The 20,751-nt window shown below is 46.0% G+C and overlaps 2 non-coding genes across 2 annotated transcripts; both read right to left on the bottom strand.

Moving 5' to 3' along the window:
• Window positions 1-19,133: 19,133 nt before the first annotated feature.
• TRNAD-GUC (transfer RNA aspartic acid (anticodon GUC)) lies at window positions 19,134-19,205 on the bottom strand. The gene has a single exon. It is a non-coding gene; the product is annotated as a tRNA-Asp (tRNA).
• Window positions 19,206-19,809: 604 nt separating this feature from the next.
• On the bottom strand, window positions 19,810-19,881 carry TRNAQ-CUG (transfer RNA glutamine (anticodon CUG)). Its single transcript has one exon. It is a non-coding gene; the product is annotated as a tRNA-Gln (tRNA).
• Window positions 19,882-20,751: the final 870 nt, after the last annotated feature.

Here is a 20,751-nt window from a genome sequence, read left to right as displayed (position 1 = left end):
AGTCTCTAATGTGTCTGTGTATTTATTTCTATTAAAGTATTTTTTCTCTGTTTGGTGTTTTTTTTAACCCTTTATTGGAGATTCTTAATGGCCGGGTCAAACGTGCCTGACATTAAGAATCTCTGGCTTAATACTGGCTAGTAAAACAAAGCCAGTATTAACTCATGATTACCCAACAAGGCACCCGGCTCCAGGGCTGTTGGAAGAGTTGGATACAGCGCCAGATGATGGCGCTTCTATGAGAGCGCCATTTTCTGGGACGGCTGCGGACTGAAATCCGCAGCAGAGGCGCCCAGAAACCTCGGGCTAACCTGTGCTGCGGATTCCAATCCCCAGCTGCCTAGTTGTACCCGGCTGGACACAAAAATGGGGCGAAGCCCACGTCATTTGTTTTTTAATTATTTCATGAAAAAAGTGAAATAATTAAAAAAAAAACGGGCTTCCCTATATTTTTGGTTCCCAGCCGGGTACAAATAGGCAACTGGGGGTTGGAGGCAGCCCGTGGCTGCCTGCTGTACCTGGCTAGCATACAAAAATATGGCGAAGCCCACGTCATTTTTTTGGTGGGCAAAAAAATTCTGCATACAGTCCTGGATGGAGTATGCTGAGCCTTGTAGTTCTGCAGCTGCTGTCTGCTCTTCTCCATACAGACAGACAGCAGCTGCAGAACTACAAGGCTCAGCATACTCCATCCAGGACTGTATGCAGAAGTTTTTTGCCCCCTGAAAAAATTATGTGGGCTTCGCCATATTTTTGTATGCTAGCCAGGTACAGCAGGCAGGTACGGCTGCCCCCAACCCCCAGTTGCCTATTTGTACCCGGCTGGGAACCAAAAATAAAGGGAAGCCCTTTTTTTATTATTTCATGAATTTCATGAAATAATTAGAAAACAAATGACGTAGGCTTCGCCCCATTTTTGTGTCCAGCCAGGTACAACTAGGCAGCTGGGGATTGGAATCAGCAGCACAGGTTGGCCTGAGCTTTCTGGGCCCCACTGCTGCGAATTGCAGTCTGCAGCCACCTCAGAAAATGGCATTTTCATAGAAGCGCCACCTTCTGGCGCTGTATCCAACCCTTCCAGCACCTGCCTGCTATACCTGGCTAGCATACAAAAATATGGCGAAGCTCACGTCCTTTTTTTGTAGTTTTTTGGCAAAAAAAATAAAAAATGCTTCCCTGGATTTTCCATTGCCAGTGAAGGTAACACCAAGCAGTGGGGGTTAGCAGCCAGTAGCTGCTTGGATTACCCTTAGCTAGCAATACAAAAAATGCAGCGGGAGCCCATATATATTTTTTTTAATTATTTATTTAAATAACTAAAAATAAAATGGGCTTCCCTGTATTTTGATTGCTGGACATCACAGTGCTGTAAAAATAAATCTTTAAAAAAATGACGTAGCGCTCCGCGGTATTTTTGATTCTCAGCGCAGATAAAGCAGACAGCTATGGGTTGCCACCCCCATCTGCCTGCCGTTACCTTGGTTGGCAATCAAAATACAGGGAAGCCCATTAATTTTTTCTATTTAAAAAATAGTTAAAAAAAAAAATGACGTTGGGTCCCCCCATTTTTGATAGCCAGCTAGGGTAAAGCAGACGGCTGTAGCCTGAAAACCACAGCTGGCAGCTTTACCGTGGTTGGGGATCCAATGTGGAGGTCCCCTCAGGCTCTTTTTTATAATTATTTTATAAATATTAATAATTACACAACTATAAGTAGGGTCCCCCCCAAATTGGATCACCAGCCAAGGTAATGCGGACAGCTGTGGTCTGGTATTCTCAGGGTGGGAAGGTCCATAGTTATTGGGCCTTCACAGCCTAAAAATAGCAGGCCGCAGGCACCCCAGACGTGGCGCATCCACTAGATGTGCCAATCCTGGCGCTTCACCCCAGCTCATCCCGTGCCCTGGTGCAGTGGCAAACGGGGTAATAAATCGGGTTGATACTAGCTGTAAAGTCCCCTGAGATCAAGCCCAGCAGTTTGTGATGTCATGGCGTCTATTAGATACCCAACATCATAAACTGTCAGTACTAACAAAAAAAAAAATCGACAAAAGAAATTTATTTGAAACAACAGTCCCCAAAACATTTCCTCTTTCACCAATTTATTGTAAGAAAAAAAATAAAGGGGTCCCACGACGACTCTGGACCGTCTAGAATATGGGGGGGAGACACTCAGGGAACGTATCCCCCATTTTCTAGGAGTGCGGACCCTTCATGTGAGGAGTGTGGGTGCAATGAATCTGCACTCACTCCTTTCGGGTCCACAGCAGCAGAGTCCATGTCGTAATGGTTGCTACCAAAGCTGCAATGCTCTGCTCATGAGGTAAGGGCATGCCTAATCAGGAGAACTACTGTAGAGGAAGCTCTGCTCACTGGTATATAGGTGCTCAGAGGTAATAATAGATAAAATTAGTGAGTAACCTCGGCACTCTAAATCTCCCAGACTAAGTCAGTAAGTCACAACGGATAGTAATGCAAAATCACTCTTTATTGGTCCGTATTAAGAAAAAAAAAATTTCATACGCATATATGTTTTTGTCCAAAACAAGTTACAAATGACGTTTCGGCCTGAGCCTTCGTCAGATTGGACTTATCTGCATGTAATCATGAAAAATGACAATAATCAGTATCACATAAGAGTGAGAGAACAATAACATAAACTCGAACAATGTAGAGGTACAATTGGGATGCAGCAAAAAAATTGCAACACAGCAAGAAATGAAACACATGATACAAATGTCATAATACAGTACAAGGACAATATATTAATGACAAATATGGGGTCAGAGTAGGCTTATACAGCTCTGGTACGAAAGAGATGTCAATCATAAAGTAACATGTTGTCAGGGCCAGGCGGTCGGGCAGACCCAGGAGGTGGATCCACTGGTCCGAACTCTAAGATGGTGGTAAGGAGTCCGGTAGCTGAAGCACTATGGGCAGCAGAACAGTCCGTGCAAGTGTGTAACGGAGAAGTCCCTGGGACCACGGAGTCACAGATGGTAGTCCGGGTGACGTAGCTCAGGTTCGGAAGCCGAGATGAGGTCAGGCGGGGTCCGGAACCTTTGGAGCGAGATGACGGGTCACCGCAGGGATCCGAGATGGTACGGACTGTCAGATGGCAGACGGACAGCGTGCGGGGTTCGGGATTCAGCAGGACCGGATGCCGAGGCAGGATCAGCTCTAGAAGAGAGATACGTGAGTATGGCAAGGAGACACAAGGAGACCTGACTCCTAGCTTGGAAAACACGAAGATCAGGCCCCGCCCCCTTGGACAATAAATCCTTATATACCCTGTACCTGTTTAGCTTCATTTCCTGTTAATGGACGCTGGCTCTTTAAGAAAGGGTCAGTGACCGCGCGCGCGCCCTAATGCGCATGCGCGCCGCCCGGGTGCCAGAAGCCAAGGAAGGAAGCTGAGGGGAGGACGCAGGGGAGCCGGCCAGGGCCTGGGAAGCCGTCAGACGCCGGGATCGGAGGCCAGGGAACCTGGGAAGGACGGGCACCGGAGGCTGGGGAGCGGGGAGCGTGGCAGGTGAGTCGGGGAGCGGGGCTGAGGACCCGGGGAGCGGAGCAGAGGACCCGGGGAGGGGAGCCGAGGACCCGGGGAGCGTGACAGTACCCCCCCCCCCACGCCCCTCCCCGCAACCGGGACATGAAGGCACGGATCAGAGGAGTGCCCACGTTCTCCCTGGGCTCCCAGGACCTATCCTCAGGACCATACCCCTCCCAGTCCACCAGGAAGAACTGTCGGCCTCGAACAGTCTTCATGGCCACAATATCCCTTACCGCATAGATGTCGTCCTCGGCAATAGGAGGAGGAGCCGGACTGGCAGCAGAGGAGAAGGGACCAAGGAAAACCGGCTTGAGCAGAGAGACGTGGAAGGAGTTGGGAATCCGCATCGTGGCCGGAAGCCTCAGTTTGTAGGAGACCTCATTGATCTTGCTGAGGACCTTAAACGGCCCGATGTAGCGAGGACCCAGCTTGTAGGAAGGTATCTTCAATCGGATGTACTGGGAAGCAAGCCAGACCAGGTCACCAGGAGAGAAACACGGAGGGTCCAGGCGCCTCTTGTCGGCGTGTTTCTTCATCCGCTGGGAAGCGCGCCCAAGGGACGCCTTGACAGAGTCCCAAATGGTAGCGAAGTCACGGGCTACAGTATCAGCAGCAGGGACATCCGAAGACGGGGATATAGGCAACGGGACGGAGGGCTGAAGTCCGTAAACGACATGGAAGGGAGACTTGGAGGACGACTCACTGATGTGGTGGTTATGGGAGAATTCAGCCCAAGGCAGAAGCGTGGATCAGTCGTCGTGATGGGCGTTGACATAGTGACGTAAGAAGGAGGTCAAGATCTGATTGACCCTCTCCACTTGGCCATTAGACTGAGGATGGTAAGCAGAAGAAAAGTCCAGAGTCACTCCCAGATGTTTGCAGAGCGCCCTCCAGAAGCGGGATGTGAACTGAGTTCCCCTGTCGGACACGATGTGGGATGGAAAGCCATGCAAGCGGAAGATGTGTTGTATATAGGCTTCCGCGAGTTCCTGAGCAGAGGGCAGTCCGGCCATAGGGACGAAGTGAGCCATTTTGGAGAACCGATCCACCACGACCCATATGACTGTGTGCCCGGAGGATAATGGCAAGTCCGTAATAAAGTCCATCGCTATGTGTTGCCATGGAACTGAGGGTATAGGCAGAGGCAGAAGACGGCCATATGGCAGGTGCTTGGGCGTCTTGTTCCTGGCACAAGAGGAGCAGGCAGAGACAAAAGCAGCGACGTCCGTGCGAAGGGATGGCCACCAGTAATGGCGTACAATCGCACCCCATGTTCTCTTCTGACCTGCATGACCGGCTGTTTTTGAGGCATGACCCCAGTGTAAGACTTTTTGCCTGTCGGTCTCGGAGACATAGGTCTTCCCGGGCGGTATCTGGGCCAGGGTGACAGGAGCTACCGGAATAATCTTGCTAGGAGAGATGATAGGTTGGGTACTCTCTTCCTCCTGCTCCTTGGGCATGAGAGACCTAGACAGGGCATCAGCGCGTACATTCTTGTCCGCGGGTCGGAAATGGAGCTGGAAATCAAACCTGGCAAAGAATAAGGACCACCTGGCTTGCCGTGGGTTCAGTCGCTGAGCGGACCGCAGGTATTCCAGGTTCTTGTGGTCCGTGTAGATAATCACGGGGTACACTGCTCCTTCCAGGAGGTAGCGCCACTCCTCCAGAGCCAGTTTGACCGCCAATAGTTCTCGGTCACCGATGGTGTAATTACGTTCAGGCGCTGAGAAGCTCTTGGAGAAGAAACCGCAAGTCACCATCTTCCCGGAGGAGGACTTCTGCATGAGCACTGCTCCGGCTCCTGAGGAGGAGGCATCCACCTCCAAGGTGAACTGGCGGTTTAACTCCGGTCGGTGGAGTACAGGAGAGGAGGCAAATGCTCGCTTCAGAGAGCAAAACGCGGCGTCGGCCGCAGGTGACCAGTCCTTTGGATTAGCCTCCTTCTTGGTCAAGGCGGAGAGAGGAGCAGTCAGGGCAGAGAAGTGAGGGACAAACTGGCGGTAGTAGTTGGCGAATCCCAGGAACCGTTGGATTGCCTTCAGTCCAGAAGGGGGAGGCCAGTTGAGAATGGAGGAGACCTTCTGTGGATCCATCTGCAGCCCTGTACCCGAGATGATGTATCCCAGGAAAGGGAGAGAAGACTGCTCAAAGACACACTTCTCATATTTGGCGTAGAGACGATTCTCTCTCAGTCTCTGTAGAACCAGCCGTACGTTCTCTCTGTGGGTCTGGAGGTCCGGAGAGAAGACAAGGATGTCATCCAGATAAACTACTACACAGATGTAGAGGAGGTCCCGGAAAATGTCGTTCACCAATTCTTGGAATACGGCAGGAGCGTTACACAGACCGAAGGGCATTACGCAGTATTCATAGTGCCCATCGCGAGTATTAAACGCGGTCTTCCATTCGTCCCCAGAGCGGATACGAACTAGGTTGTAGGCACCCCGAAGATCCAGTTTGGTGAACACACGGGCTCCTCTGAGCCGGTCGAACAATTCGGGGATGAGCGGCAGGGGGTACTTGTTTTTTATGGTGATCTGATTCAAACCCCGGTAGTCAATGCATGGGCGTAGGTCACCCTCTTTCTTCTTAACGAAGAAGAAGCCTGCTCCCGCAGGAGAGGAGGATCTCCGGATGAATCCCTTTGCCAGGCTTTCTGTGATGTAGGTAGACATGGCCCTGGTTTCGGCTGGAGACAACGGATATATCCGTCCTCGAGGTGGTGTTGTTCCTGGGAGCAGGTCGATGGCGCAATCGTAGGGACGGTGAGGCGGAAGTACCTCAGACTCCTTCTTGTCAAAAACGTCTGCGAAGGACCAATAGGCCGAGGGCAGTTCCGGTAGGTTCTCTGGAACCGGAGGTCGTCGGATGGGTTGTATAGACTTTAGACACCTCTCATGACAGGCGGAGCCCCATCGGGTGATTTCGCCAGTACCCCAGCTGACTGATGGTTCGTGTGTCCGCAACCAGGGAAGTCCCAGCAGGATTTGATGGGACATGTGTGGAAGGACGTAGAGAGCGATGTTCTCGGTGTGCAGGGCACCGATACGCAGTTCGACCGGCCTGGTGACCCAGGAGATGGTATCAGCGAGGGGTCTCCCATCCACAGAGGCAATCACTAGGGGCTTATCGAGTAGAGTAACAGGCAACTGGTACTTGTCCACCGTGGCCTGCTGGATGAAATTGCCTGCTGCTCCAGAGTCGAGGTATGCCTCAGCCGTGAAGCGCGTCTCTCCCGCTGACACTTGCACGGTCCACATAACCGGGTCTGAGAGAGTCCCAGCACCTAGGGTGGCCTCTCCTACCAACCCTAGGCTTTGGAGTTTCCCGGCCTCTCTGGACAGGAGCGTAGCAGGTGTGTGCCCTCTCCGCAGTAAAAGCAGAGACCCTTGGCGAGCCGCTCTGCTCGACGTTGTTCAGACCGCCGTACTCGGTCAATCTGCATGGGCTCGTGGACGGGAATCCCCTCTGTTGATGACTGAGGTACGGAGGACTTCCGTGGAGGAGAGGAATGCCGTACCGGACGTCTCTCACGAGATAGCTCTTTGGAGCGTTCCTGAAAACGAATGTCCACTCGAGTTGCTAGGGCAATCAGGGCATCTAGGGTGGAGGGCACGTCACGACCCGCCAACTCGTCTTTGATGCGACTCGAGAGTCCTTCCCAGAAGGCGGCTGTTAGGGCCTCATTATTCCACCCGAGTTCTGAAGCCAAAGTGCGGAAACGGATGGCATATTGGCCTACCGTCAGTGTTCCTTGACGCAGGCGGAGAAGGGATGAAGCAGACGCAGAGGCGCGTCCCGGCTCGTCGAAGGTGCTGCGAAAGGCCTGCAGGAACTCTTGAAGGTCCTTGGTCATAGGGTCCTCCTTCTCCCACAAGGGATTCATCCACGCCAGTGCCTCGCCCTCTAGGTGAGACATGATGAAGGCGACCTTGGCTTGGTCGGAGGCAAACAAATGTGGCAGCTGCGTGAAATGAAGGGAGCATTGGTTTATGAAGCCCCTGCAGGTCTTGGGATCTCCGGCATAACGAGGTGGTGAAGCCAAACGGAGTCGGGAAGCATCCGAAGAGGCTGCCACGGGTGCGGGAGCCGTGGATTGACTAGTGGAGGCCCGGAATGTTGAAGGCGTAACTGCCGCTTGTAATGTGTACAGGCGGGTGTCCACGGAAGTCATAAAGTCCAACATGCGGGTCTGGACTTCACGCTGGCGTTGGAGTTCCTCTTGCAAGGCCGCTAGTGCTGCAGCGGGATCCATGGCCAGATCTTACTGTCAGGGCCAGGCGGTCGGGCAGACCCAGGAGGTGGATCCACTGGTCCGAACTCTAAGATGGTGGTAAGGAGTCCGGTAGCTGAAGCACTATGGGCAGCAGAACAGTCCGTGCAAGTGTGTAACGGAGAAGTCCCTGGGACCACGGAGTCACAGATGGTAGTCCGGGTGACGTAGCTCAGGTTCGGAAGCCGAGATGAGGTCAGGCGGGGTCCGGAACCTTTGGAGCGAGATGACGGGTCACCGCAGGGATCCGAGATGGTACGGACTGTCAGATGGCAGACGGACAGCGTGCGGGGTTCGGGATTCAGCAGGACCGGATGCCGAGGCAGGATCAGCTCTAGAAGAGAGATACGTGAGTATGGCAAGGAGACACAAGGAGACCTGACTCCTAGCTTGGAAAACACGAAGATCAGGCCCCGCCCCCTTGGACAATAAATCCTTATATACCCTGTACCTGTTTAGCTTCATTTCCTGTTAATGGACGCTGGCCCTTTAAGAAAGGGTCAGTGACCGCGCGCGCGCCCTAATGCGCATGCGCGCCGCCCGGGGTGCCAGAAGCCAAGGAAGGAAGCTGAGGGGAGGACGCAGGGGAGCCGGCCAGGGCCTGGGAAGCCGTCAGACGCCGGGATCGGAGGCCAGGGAACCTGGGAAGGACGGGCACCGGAGGCTGGGGAGCGGGGAGCGTGGCAGGTGAGTCGGGGAGCGGGGCTGAGGACCCGGGGAGCGGAGCAGAGGACCCGGGGAGGGGAGCCGAGGACCCGGGGAGCGTGACACATGTGCAGTAGGTGTAGAGCTACACTATGCATGGCAGAGCTAATGGGTAGACCGACCATAGAAAAACAACGGAGAAAAAGTGGAGAAAAAAATGGAGAAAAAGTGGAGAAAAAGTGGAGAAAAAAATGGAGAAAAAGTGGAGAAAAAGTGGAGAAAAAATGGAGAAAAAGTGGAGAAAAAAATGGAGAAAAAGTGGAGAAAAAGTGGAGAAAAAATGGAGAAAAAAATGGAGAAAAAATGGAGAAAAAGTGGAGAAAAAATGGAGAAAAAGTGGAGAAAAAGTGGAGAAAAAGTGGAGAAAAAGTGGAGAAAAAATGGAGAAAAAGTGAAGAAAAAGTGGAGAATAAGTGGAGAATAAGTGGAGAATAAGTGGAGAAAAAATGGAGAAAAAATGGAGAAAAAGTGGAGAAAAAGTGGAGAAAAAGTGGAGAAAAAGTGGAGAAAAAAATGGAGAAAAAGTGGAGAAAAAGTGGAGAAAAAGTGGAGAAAAAGTGGAGAAAAAGTGGAGAAAAAATGTAGAAAAAAATGTAGAAAAAGTGGAGAAAAAATGTAGAAAAAGTGGAGAAAAAATGGAGAAAAAGTGGAGCACCCTTTGGTGCCTTTCATGTGGCACTAATGGGTGCTTAGCTTTGTATTTAGCCAAAAATGAAAAAAAAAATGACGTAGGGTTCCCCCTAGTTTTGTAGCCAGCTAGGGTAAAGCAGACGGCTGCAGCCTGCAGACCACAGCTGGCAACCTCACCTTGGCTGGTAATCCAAAACTGAGGGCACCCCATGCTGTTATTTTAAATTAAATAAATAATTAAAAAAAAAACCACGTAGGGGTCCCCCAAAATTGGATCACCAGCCAAGGTAAAGCAGACAGCTGGGGCCTGATATTCTCAGACTAGGGAGGTCCATGGTTATTGGACTCTCCCCAGCCTAAAAATAGCAGGACGCAGCCGCCCCAGAAGTGGCGCATCCATTAGATGCGCCAATCCTGGTGCTTCGCCCCAGCTCATAACGCGCCCTGGTGCGGTGGCAAACGGGGTAATATATGGGGTTAATACCAGATGTGTAATGTCACCTGGCATCAAGCCCTGGGGTTGGTGAGGTCAGGCGTCTATCAGATACCCGACATCACCAACCCAGTCAGTAATAAAAAAAAATAGACGACAAACACATTTTTATTTGAAAAAACACTCCCCAAAACATTCCCTCTTTAACCAATTTATTAGAATGAAAAACAAATCCAGGTCTGGTGTAATCCAAGGGGTTGCCATGACGATCCACACTGTCCCAGTCAATGAAGAGCAGGATGTTCCCCATTGGCTGGGAGAGCAGTGCAGTGACCTGAGCTAACATCAATGGGTCAGCCCAGGTCACTGCAGGGCATGACAAGTGCTGCTGTCAGCGAGGTACATTACCTGCACTGATCTCCTGCACACTGACAGCCCCTGTCACTGAGTTCAATGACCGGCGCCTTCACACCAACTATAGCGAGAGGCCCGTGACGTCACCGCTAGTCAGTCTCGGGTCGGAAGCGAGTGAAGGTGATGTGACAAGCGGCGGCCATGGAGGACAGTGACAGCGCTGAGGTCGGGACTTCATCACCGCAGGTAAGCCGAGCGGGACCGTGTGTGTGTGTGTGTGTGTGTACAATACTTGCCGCGGGCAGGAGGGGGCGGAGCGAGCTGAGCGGGGAAGTGTGGGCTTCTTGCATGTAACTAGGATAAATATCGGGTTACTAACCAGAGCGCTTTGGTTGGATACCCGATGTTTATCTTGGTTACCAGCTTCTGGCAGGCTGCTAGCGATGGCTCCTGCACACTGTAGCTGTAAAAAGCCCTGCTTTTTGCTGCTAGAACCGTTCTCGAACGTATCTAGAACTATCGAGCTTTTGCAAAAAGCTCGAGTTCTAGTTCGATCTCGAACAGCCCCCAAAATCACTCGAGCCTAGAACTGGAGAACCTCGAACCGCGCTCAACTCTATTTAGCACGTGAATTGGGCTTATCAAAAAAGCTTCAGAATTACTAGCATCAAGGCTGAATGAGAAACAGTTACTTGAACAAGGAGCGAAGGTATCATACTTTCGTACTAGAGAAAGTACATTTTTGCAGTACTTTCGGTGTGACAGCGGTTTTGTGTTTTGCCATAATATTCCTGGTTTACTACAAGAATTAGGGCTTTCAATGTACAATCCAAATGAATGGCGACTGTTTATTGATAGCTCAAAGCGGAGTCTTAAGTGTGTCCTTCTACACAATGGCAATTTATTTGGTGCAGTCCCTATTGGGCATTCTGTCTCTCTTCGTGAAGAACATGGAGATGTAAAGAGAGTTATTGACTTATTGAAATATGACACACACAATTGGATCATCTGTGTTTACCTTAAAATGGTTTGCTTCCTTCTTGGTCAGCAACGTGGGTACACAAAGTATCCCTGCTTTCTCTGTATGTGGGATAGCAGAGCTCGAGAAAAGCATTGGGTTGAGTCGAATTGGCCTCAAAGATCTGGTCTTAAACCTGGAGATCCTAACATTCTACATCAGCCACTTGTTGACAGGAAGAATATACTATTCCCACCTCTGCACATAAAACTAGGTCTCAAGAAGCAATTTGTAAAAGCATTGCCAACTGACGGCGACTGTTTTAAGTACATCATGTTGGCACTTCCTGGACTGTCCATTGAAAAAATCAAGGCTGGTGTGTTTGATGGTCCACAAATTCGACAGCTCATCAAAGATGAACATTTCACCGGGACTATGTCAGATCTTGAGAAGAATGCTTGGTTATCATTCAAAGACGTCGTCGAGAACTTTCTTGGAAATACACGTGCAAGTAATTACAAAGAAATTGTTCAGAAACTATTGGAGAGCTACAAAGCGCTTGGTTGCAACATGAGTATTAAACTACATTTTCTGCATTGCCATCTTGCCAACTTTCCGGAAAATCTTGGTGCTGTTAGCGATGAGCAAGGTGAACGATTTCACCAAGATTTGAAGGTTATGGAAGACCGTTACCAGGATAGATGGGATGTACATATGATGGCTGACTATTGCTAGAGCATCAAACGTGATTGTCCTCAAGTTAAACACTCCAGAAAAAGCTATAAATGTACATTTTTACCTTAAATACTTGCATATATATATATATATATATATATATATATATCTCCTTTGGAAAAAACATGACAATGTTAAAAAACATATTTGTCATGCCTATTTCTTATATATTTCATTTTTTGTTCATATTTGTACTATTTAAAAAAAAAAAAAAAAAACACTTTTTAGGTACAGTAGTTTACATATTTTTGAGAAGAAAAAAATCCTATAGTTCAAAAACTTGATGTGATAGAGAAAAACTGAGATCATTTCTGGATTCAGCATCCAAAAATTAATTAAGAACAGTTGTCTGACCTAACTCCTAAAAAATTGCATTCCTCAGTGAATATACAAGGTCCGTCAAATGTTTAGTGTGTAAGAAAAAAAATTAAGAAAAGAGAAATTGTATAAAAAGTGAACAGCATGGTATCGGTTATAATATAGATATTTTTATAAACGTTTCTCCTCCCCGTCGGGGAATTGAACCGCGATATCCCGTGTGACAGGCAGGGATACTGACCACTATACTAATGAGGAGCTGATATATTGACAGCAGCTTTCAATATTATATTATATTATATTATATTATATTATATTATATTATATTATATTATATTATATTATATTATATTATATTATATTATATTATATTATATTATATAATATAATATAATATTATATATATTGACAGCAGCTTTCAACAAGGTAACAGCTGCCATCAAAGCTCCACTCAGTTGTTAAAGGCACATGATGGCTGATTAAACTACCTCAAAGACAGGGACTCGGCATTACATACATGTATGTCACATGTTAAAAGGGTTGGCCAAACTTTTCCAACAAATCATTAAAGTCTGTAAAAAAGAAACAAAAATAGAACGTTTTGGATTAAAAGTGACCATCGTGATATAAATATTTTTATAATGTGTTCATTATATTTGTAAACAATAAAAGTTTTTTTCTCCTTGTCGGAGAATTAAGCCCCAGTCTCCCATGTGCCAGTCGGGGATACTGACCACTATACTAACGAGGAACTGATATTTAGAGATTGACAGCAACATTCAACAGGATACCAGTCGCAGGCACAGCGCAACTTCACTGTTAATGGCACATCATGGCTGACTAGATCAGATGAAAGACAGGGATACAACGTATGACATATATGTAAGTCGTATGTTGTGAGAGGGTTAACCAGACTTTTCCAGCAATTCTTTAAAATGTGAAAAAAATGAAACTGTTGGATTAAAAGTGACCACAATGAAATCAGCTGTAATGTAAATACTATTTTTTATCATATTTGTAAATAAGTAAAATGTTACTTTCCATTATTATTTAATGGAAAGTAACATTTTCTGTGTGTACATGTATATACACATCTATCTATCTATATATATATATATATATATATATATATGTATATATATACACACACACCGTATTTTTCGCTTTATAAGACGCACCTGATTATAAGACGCACCCCCAAATTTGGTGAAGGAATAGAGAATTTTTTAATAAATGGGGTCCGTCTTATAATACCAGTGTCTAACAAATCATATAGGGTATATGTCCCTCATAGCCCCCCCATCCTAAAATTAGCCCGCTTAATTTGGATATGGCCACCTTATATTGAATATAGCACCCTTGTGCTGGCACACATCCCCCAGTGATGCCACATGTCTTCTATGGCTGGCACACGACCTCTATGGCTGGCACACGGCCCCTATGGCTGGCACATGGCCCCTATGGCTGGCACACGGCCCCCAGTGATGCCACATGTCCCCTATTTCTGTCACTTGTCCTCTATGGCTGGCACCCGGCCCCTATGGCTGGCACACCACGGCCCCTATGGCTGGCACATGGCCCACTATGGCTGGCACATGGCCCCCTGTGGCTGGAACACGGCCCCCAGTGCTGTCACATGTCCCCTATGGCTGGCACACGTCCTCTATGACTGGCACATGGCCCCCTGTGGCTGGCACATGGCCCCTATGGCTGGCACATGGCCCACTGTGGCTGGCACATGGCCCACTGTGGCTGGCACACATCACCCTGTGTTAGATATCGCCCCAATGCTCCTGGTTTTAGTAAAAATAAACTCTTTCCTTACCTTCTCCAGCACTGTCCTGCCTCGTGTCTCCCTCAGTGGGGTTGAGCTTCTCCTGTCTCCTGCACTTCCTGCTTCTCGGTACGGTCATGTGATCGGCACAGCAGAGCAATATCTCTGCGTGCCTAATCACAACAGCAGGGGGGAGACCGGGGAGATCAGCGCTGGAGGAGGTAAGGAAAGAGTTTTTCATTTTACTATGGGCAGCAGCATGGAGGCCATAGCTAACACAGGGGTGCATGTGCGATCAAAGGGAGCACAGGCAGATCTAATATGCGCCGCTCCCCCAGCCCATCACCACAGCACGGTTTCAGCACCACGGTGATGGATAGCAGCTGTGCATATTATATGAGCGGGAGCAGGAGATGTAACGCTGCCGCCCGCAGCTTTCACCTGCCTCTACCAGCCTCCCTCAGCCTCCAGCACGGCTGCAGAGTGGCCCCCACCTCCCCTGGACCCTGCAGTATATAATCCGTTTATTCGGATTATAAGATGCACCCCCTACTTTCCCCCAAAATTTTGGGGAACAAAAGTGCGTCTTATAAAGCGAAAAATACGGTATATATACTGTGTGTATATATATATATATATATATATATATATATATATATATATATATATATATATATATATATATGTGTGTGTGTTTGTATATATATATATATATATATAGAAATATTTTTGAGAAACGAACTGTGGAAAGAATAGGCACAAATAGGGTCTTACCCGGTATAAAGGTATGGGGTGAATGTTGGAAGAACACTCACCTTATCAGGTTGTGCCAGTCACAACTCCTTAGCAAACATGGGGGTAGCATGGAAGGCAGCAGTCACGCAGTGATGAGATGATTTCAAAGTAGGATAAAAGTGGGTTTGAATACCGCGCCAAAACGACAGTAATACGAAGGGTATCAGTGAATCCCTTTTATTTCCATGGGTCTATGCGTTTCAGGGACATATCCATCCCCTTCAACAGGACAATTTACAGGGAATAATACAGCTGTATTATTCCCTGTATATTGTCCTGATGAAGGGGACAGATATGTCCCTGAAATGCGTAGACCTGTGGAAATATAAGGGATTCACTTATACTTTTGGTATTCCTGTGGTTTTGGCGCGGTATTCAAACTTGCTTTTCTCCTACCTTGAAATCAACAAATATTTTTGAGCAACACATAGAAATATTAAGATGTTACGTTATTTAGTTACAATGATTGGAAAAAGACCTCAGTCCATCAAGTTTAACTTTTCTCCACCATTATACTTTCTCTAAGTTGTATATAACCCACAATGGCATTTTTGTTGCGGAAATCATCCAGCCCTTTATTTAAAAGCTGTTCTAGTGTCTGCCATTACTAATTCTTGTGGTCGGCATTCCTCAGTGTGACTACTTTAACTGTTCCTATTTAGGTGCCGGAATCACCTTTCATCCACTTGTAGTGAGTGCACCCTGGTTTTTCATATTGGAAGAAATAAGTCATGTGCTGTCCTTTGTATTGGCCACACATGTATTTTTTATATATATGAAATCTCTGAGATGTCTTTTTTCAAAGCTAAACAAGAACAACTTTTCCAACAGCCTCATCTTCCACTTTTGAGTCACCACAATGTTACATATGGAATTAAAACAACAAAAAATAACGTGCCCACGTTCAATACTTGGTGAGTTCTTACCTCAATATTTGTAGCCAAAACCAGGAGTGGTTGATAAATGCAGAAGTGGTGCACGTGCTTCTATTATAGTTTCCTCTGTTTGTTCCACTCCTGGTTTTATCTTACAAATACTAAGATAATAAATCACATAGTGTTTGCATGTGACCTTAGAGATTAAGGTTATACACTGAGTATATAGAGATTTACCGGTTGTGCGGGTGGTTATATGAAAGGAAACTATGTATGTCCCTATGACTTAGGAAATAGAGATATATTGGTTATAGTAGTTTATGTGAATATTCAGGTCCACTTGTTTAGATTCTTGTTTGTAATTTTATAATATTTACTGTTTGAATGTTATTGAGTGCCTCGTCCCACATGTAAGTTTTAGTCTCCTATGTGACAGGCGCAGACACTGAGCACCATACTAACGAAGATCTACAACAGCTGTGGAGTGGCCTTCCATGGATCCGTTAGGGCATTGGAACACAAGTATGCTTCTATTTATTATTGTATATTAATTCACATCTAAAAAGAAATTAATTGTGCTGTCCGATAACCCATTAATCTCTTCCACATTTACATATGTTCATTATAAGTGATAAATTGTAAATGTATAATATAAATGGTCCATCAAATGTTTTACCCCTTTATGACCAAGGACGTACTGGAAACCCCACACATGTCTACTGATCTGACCACCAGACAGTCTGGGTAACAGTAATCAGAGATCCACCCACACCTGTTAACCCCTTAGATCGCATTCTCAAATACTGACAGTGCAATTTGAATGGCTTCGGCGGGAATCGCGCCATACCCCGCCATGATAGGCTGCTCCGTGACACAATCACAGGGTGCCAATGTGTTGTCAGGGTTGCGCAGGCTCAGCTGATGACCCCTGATGCTGCCATGACTCAGTTCCTGAGAACTGTCAGAGCGCTGGCACTCATAGCAGATAAACATTTAGGCTATGTGCACACGCTGCGTTTTTTTGACGCTGCGTTTTTGTGCGTTTTTGGCCGCTAAAAACGCACAAAAACGCACCTGCGTCGAAAAAACGCGGCAAAAAACGCACGCGTTTTGCCGCGATTTGGTGCGTTTTTTTGCTGCGTTTTGCTGCGTTTTTGCTCACTGCGTCCTTATGCGTTTTTTATCAGTGAACAAAAAAAAAAAAGGTCTGATGTCATTTCCTTCTTCAATGTGTTCTTCATTCTCCACTAGTGTATGCAGAAGAGCAGACAGCTGCAGAACTACAAGGCTCAGCATCCTCGATCCAATAGTGTATGCAGGACAGCAGCTGTCGAACTACAAGGCTCAGCATCCTCCATCCAATAGTGTATGCAGGAGAGCAGACAGCAGCTGTCGAACTACAAGGCTCAGCATCCTCCTTCCAGGACTGTATGCAGGATTTCTTTGCCCCCCCAAAAAAAAAAATGACGTGGGCTTCGCCATATTTTTGTATGCTAGCCGGGTACAGCAGGCAGGTACGGGCTGCCCCCAACCCCCAGCTGCCTATTTGTACCCGGCTGGGAACCAAAAATATAGGGAAGCCCTTTTTTTTTAAATTATTTCATGAATTTCATGAAATAATTTAAAAAAAAAAAATGACGTGAGCTTCGCCCCATTTTTGAGTCCAGCCGGGTACAACTAGGCAGCTGGGGATTGGAATCCACAGTGCAGGGTGACCATGCTTTCTGGGCACCCCCGCTGTGAATTGCAGTCCCGCAGCCACCCCAGAAAATGGCGCTTTCATAGAAGCGCCATCTTCTGGCGCTGTATCCAACTCTTCCGGCTGCCCTGATGCCGGGTGGCTAGCCAGGTAATAATGGAGTTAGGGCTAGCTGTATATTATCAGCTAGCCCTAAGCCCGAAATTCATGGTGTCACGCCAATATTAGACATGGCCACCATGAATTTCTAGTAAAGATAAAAAAAAAAACACAACACAGAAAAATATTTTTATTAGAAATAAAACACAACACAATTAGTGACTCCATCTTTATTGAAATAAACCCCCCTCCGCAGTAATCCTGGGTCAGGGTCCCGCGCCGTCCAATCAGGATCCAATATCATCTGATCGGTTTGCTGGAAGGCAAAGCGATCAGATGATGTGTCAGGTTCTAGGGCCTGAATCCCATCACACATCAGCTGATTGTATAAAAGCCGATTATACAATCAGCAGATGCATCAGTAGAAAAAAAAAAAAAAAAATAATACTCACTTATGTGCTGAATTACCGGCAGCTCCCGGAGCGATGGGGCGGGAGTCTGATCCCGTCCGATCGCTGCAGCAGCTGCCGGTAATCAGGGATGAAGTCTCCTGACGCATCCGCTGATACCGGCCGGGCGCCCGCGTCAGCCCGAGACTCGATCAGCTGATGCGTCAGGTGACTGCATCAGGTGATCCATCGCCAGGTCCTGCAAGCAAGGTCCTGCCCCGGGGAGACTGCACACAGCCGGAGCGGGAGCGGCGATACCGTGACAGGAGCTGGGAGCGGGCATGGCACCGCGAGGCTGCAGACAGGTGAGTATAACTTTTTTTTTTTTTATTCTACTGTTAACTTTTGTTTTCACAGCCGCTTCCACCTCCCGCCCAGACATGGCGCCGCACGGCAGCATACATACAGAGGACGGGAGGTGGAAGCGGCGGTGACGGTACCGGGAGGATTCATGCTTCTGTCTATACTGACAGAAGGAATCCTCTTCCTGTACACGTCACTTTACTACCCACCTCCTGCGCTTATAGCTGCGTTTTTGGTCTTAGAAACGCACCAAAACGCAGCTATTTGCGTTTCTCATTGCGTCTTTCAACATCCCATTGAACTCAATGGATGAAAAGCGCAGTGAAAAACGCGGGAATAATTGACATGCTGCGTTTTTGTGGTCACCACAAAAACGCAGCTGAAAAAAAACGCTGTGTGGGGACAGCAAAAATGAAAACTCATAGACTTTGCTGGGGAAGCAAAGTCATGCAGTTTTGAGGCCAAAAACGCACCCGAAAAACGCGCAAAAACGCCGAGAAAAACGCACCGTGTGCACATAGCCTTATGCTGATGAGAGTGTTGCTGCTCTGATCCGAAATGCACAGGTGATTGGCCAGTGTAGGCATAAAGCCCCATAGAGGGACAAGTAAAATCAATAAAAAATGTAAAAAAAAAAGTTTTAAAATATCAAAAAACAAAAAAAACAAAAGTTTAAATCACCTGCCCCATTGAAAATAAAAGTATTTAGTATCGCTGTGTTCAAAAAAGTCTGATCTATCAAAATATAGAATCGATTAATCTGATCGGTATACAGCATGTCGAGAAAAAAATTACACCAAAATTAGGTTTCATTAAAAAGTACAATTCGTCCTGCAAAAATAATCCTTCATGTGACAATATTGACGAAGGGGAGGAGAAAACTAAAATGAAAAAAAAAATTGCCCAGGGGTGAAGAGGTTGAAGTATGTAAAAAAAAATCAACAAAAATTAACAAAAGAAAAATTGTTAGATTAAAAGTGAACACCATGTTATAAGCTATAATATAGATTTTAATAATAAGTCATATTTGTAGATAAAAAAAAAAAAATGTCCTCCCCGTCGGGAAATTGAACAAAAAATAATAGAAATTGTTAAATTAAAAGATACCATTGTGAAATTAGCTGTAATATATTTCTTTCAACATGTTTTAATCATATGTATAAATAAGAAAAATGTTATCCTCCCCGTCGGGGAATTGAACCCCGGTCTCCCGCGTGACAGGCGGGGATACTGACCACTATACTAACGAGGAACTGATTTTCATTATTTGATAGTGGTATTCAACAGGTTAACAGCCACAGGCGGATCTCCACTCCGCAGTTGTTAAAGGCACATGATGGCTGATTAATTTATTAATGACTATTATTTATTAATCCGCATCAAAGACAGGCATATGACATATGACAAACATATACTTTATAAGTTATGAAAGGGTTAACCAAATATTTCCAACAAATCTTTAAAGTGTGTCAAAAAAAATTCTATAAAGAAATTGTGGGATTTTAAGTGACCACCATGAAATCAGCTGTGATATATATTTTATTATGCTTTGTATAGGATAACTGGTCCAGCAAATCTTTAAAGTGACCATCATGATATAAATATTTTTATAATTCATACCTAAAAACAAATGAATTGTACTGTCAGATAACCCAAAAAAAATGTAAAGGGTTTAAAAATTTAAATAATTGCTAAGGTTCCACTGAGATTTGAACTCAGATCACTGAATTCAAAGTCCATTTTTTTCAGACTCCATTTGCAGAGTCAGTAAGTGCCAGAACAAGAAATTTTTATTCTTGATACACTGAAAGCCCTTTTTTTATTTCAATATTTCATGGGAAAAAAATAAAAGTTAAAGGTCCCACCGAGATTTGAACTCGGATCGCTGGATTCAGAGTCCAGAGTGCTAACCATTACACCATGGAACCTGTTATACATGGCTGGATTATCAGTACCATTGGTCACTCTGTATCTCAAAATGTTTTCTAAATGTTAACTTTTGGTCCCAACTTTACTGTTTAGTGTAGGGGATCTGTCCCATGGTTTTGGTTTTTTTTTGCCTCTCTAGATTAACATGGTAGATTATAGAGTGAGTTTGATGGACTTGTTTCTTCACCATGAAACTATGAATTTCTGCTATTCTGGTAGAAATTTAATGGAGCTTTAAAACGACATATAAACTACATTTCCCAGAACCACCTGCTCTCCACCATGCACAGATATTATATACTTACCACTGTACTAACAAGGATCTGATTTTCAGTGATTGACAGCAGCAGCATTCAACATGTTAGCAGCTGCAGGAAAAGTTCCACACCGCAGCTTTAAGAGACACATGATAGCTATTTAAGCCGCATCAAAGACAGGGACACGACATATGATATACATGTACAACATAAGACGTTAAAAGTTAACCAGACTTATCCAACAAATCTTAAAAGTGTACAAAAAATAATAGAAATTGTTAAATTAAAAGATGCCATTGTGAAATCAGCTGTAATATATTTTCTTTTAACATGTTTAAATCATATGTATAAATAAGAAAAATGTTGTCCTTTTAAACCCCGGTCTCCCGCGTGACAGGCGGGGATACTAACCACTATACTAACGAGAAACTGATTTTCACCATTTGATAGTGGCGTTCAACAGGTTAACAGCCACAGGCAGATCTCCACTCCGCAGTTGCTAAAGGCACATGATAGCTGGTTAATTTATTGATTTTATAATGATTATTATTTATTAATCTGCATCAAAGACAGGAGTACGACCTATGACAAACATTTACCTTATAAGTTATG

This window comes from Anomaloglossus baeobatrachus, chromosome 4 (genome assembly GCF_048569485.1).
Source record: "Anomaloglossus baeobatrachus isolate aAnoBae1 chromosome 4, aAnoBae1.hap1, whole genome shotgun sequence".
Taxonomy (NCBI): Eukaryota; Metazoa; Chordata; class Amphibia; order Anura; family Aromobatidae; genus Anomaloglossus; species Anomaloglossus baeobatrachus.
Note: the sequence above shows the minus strand (reverse complement) of the source record. Positions and strands in the feature narration are given on the sequence as shown.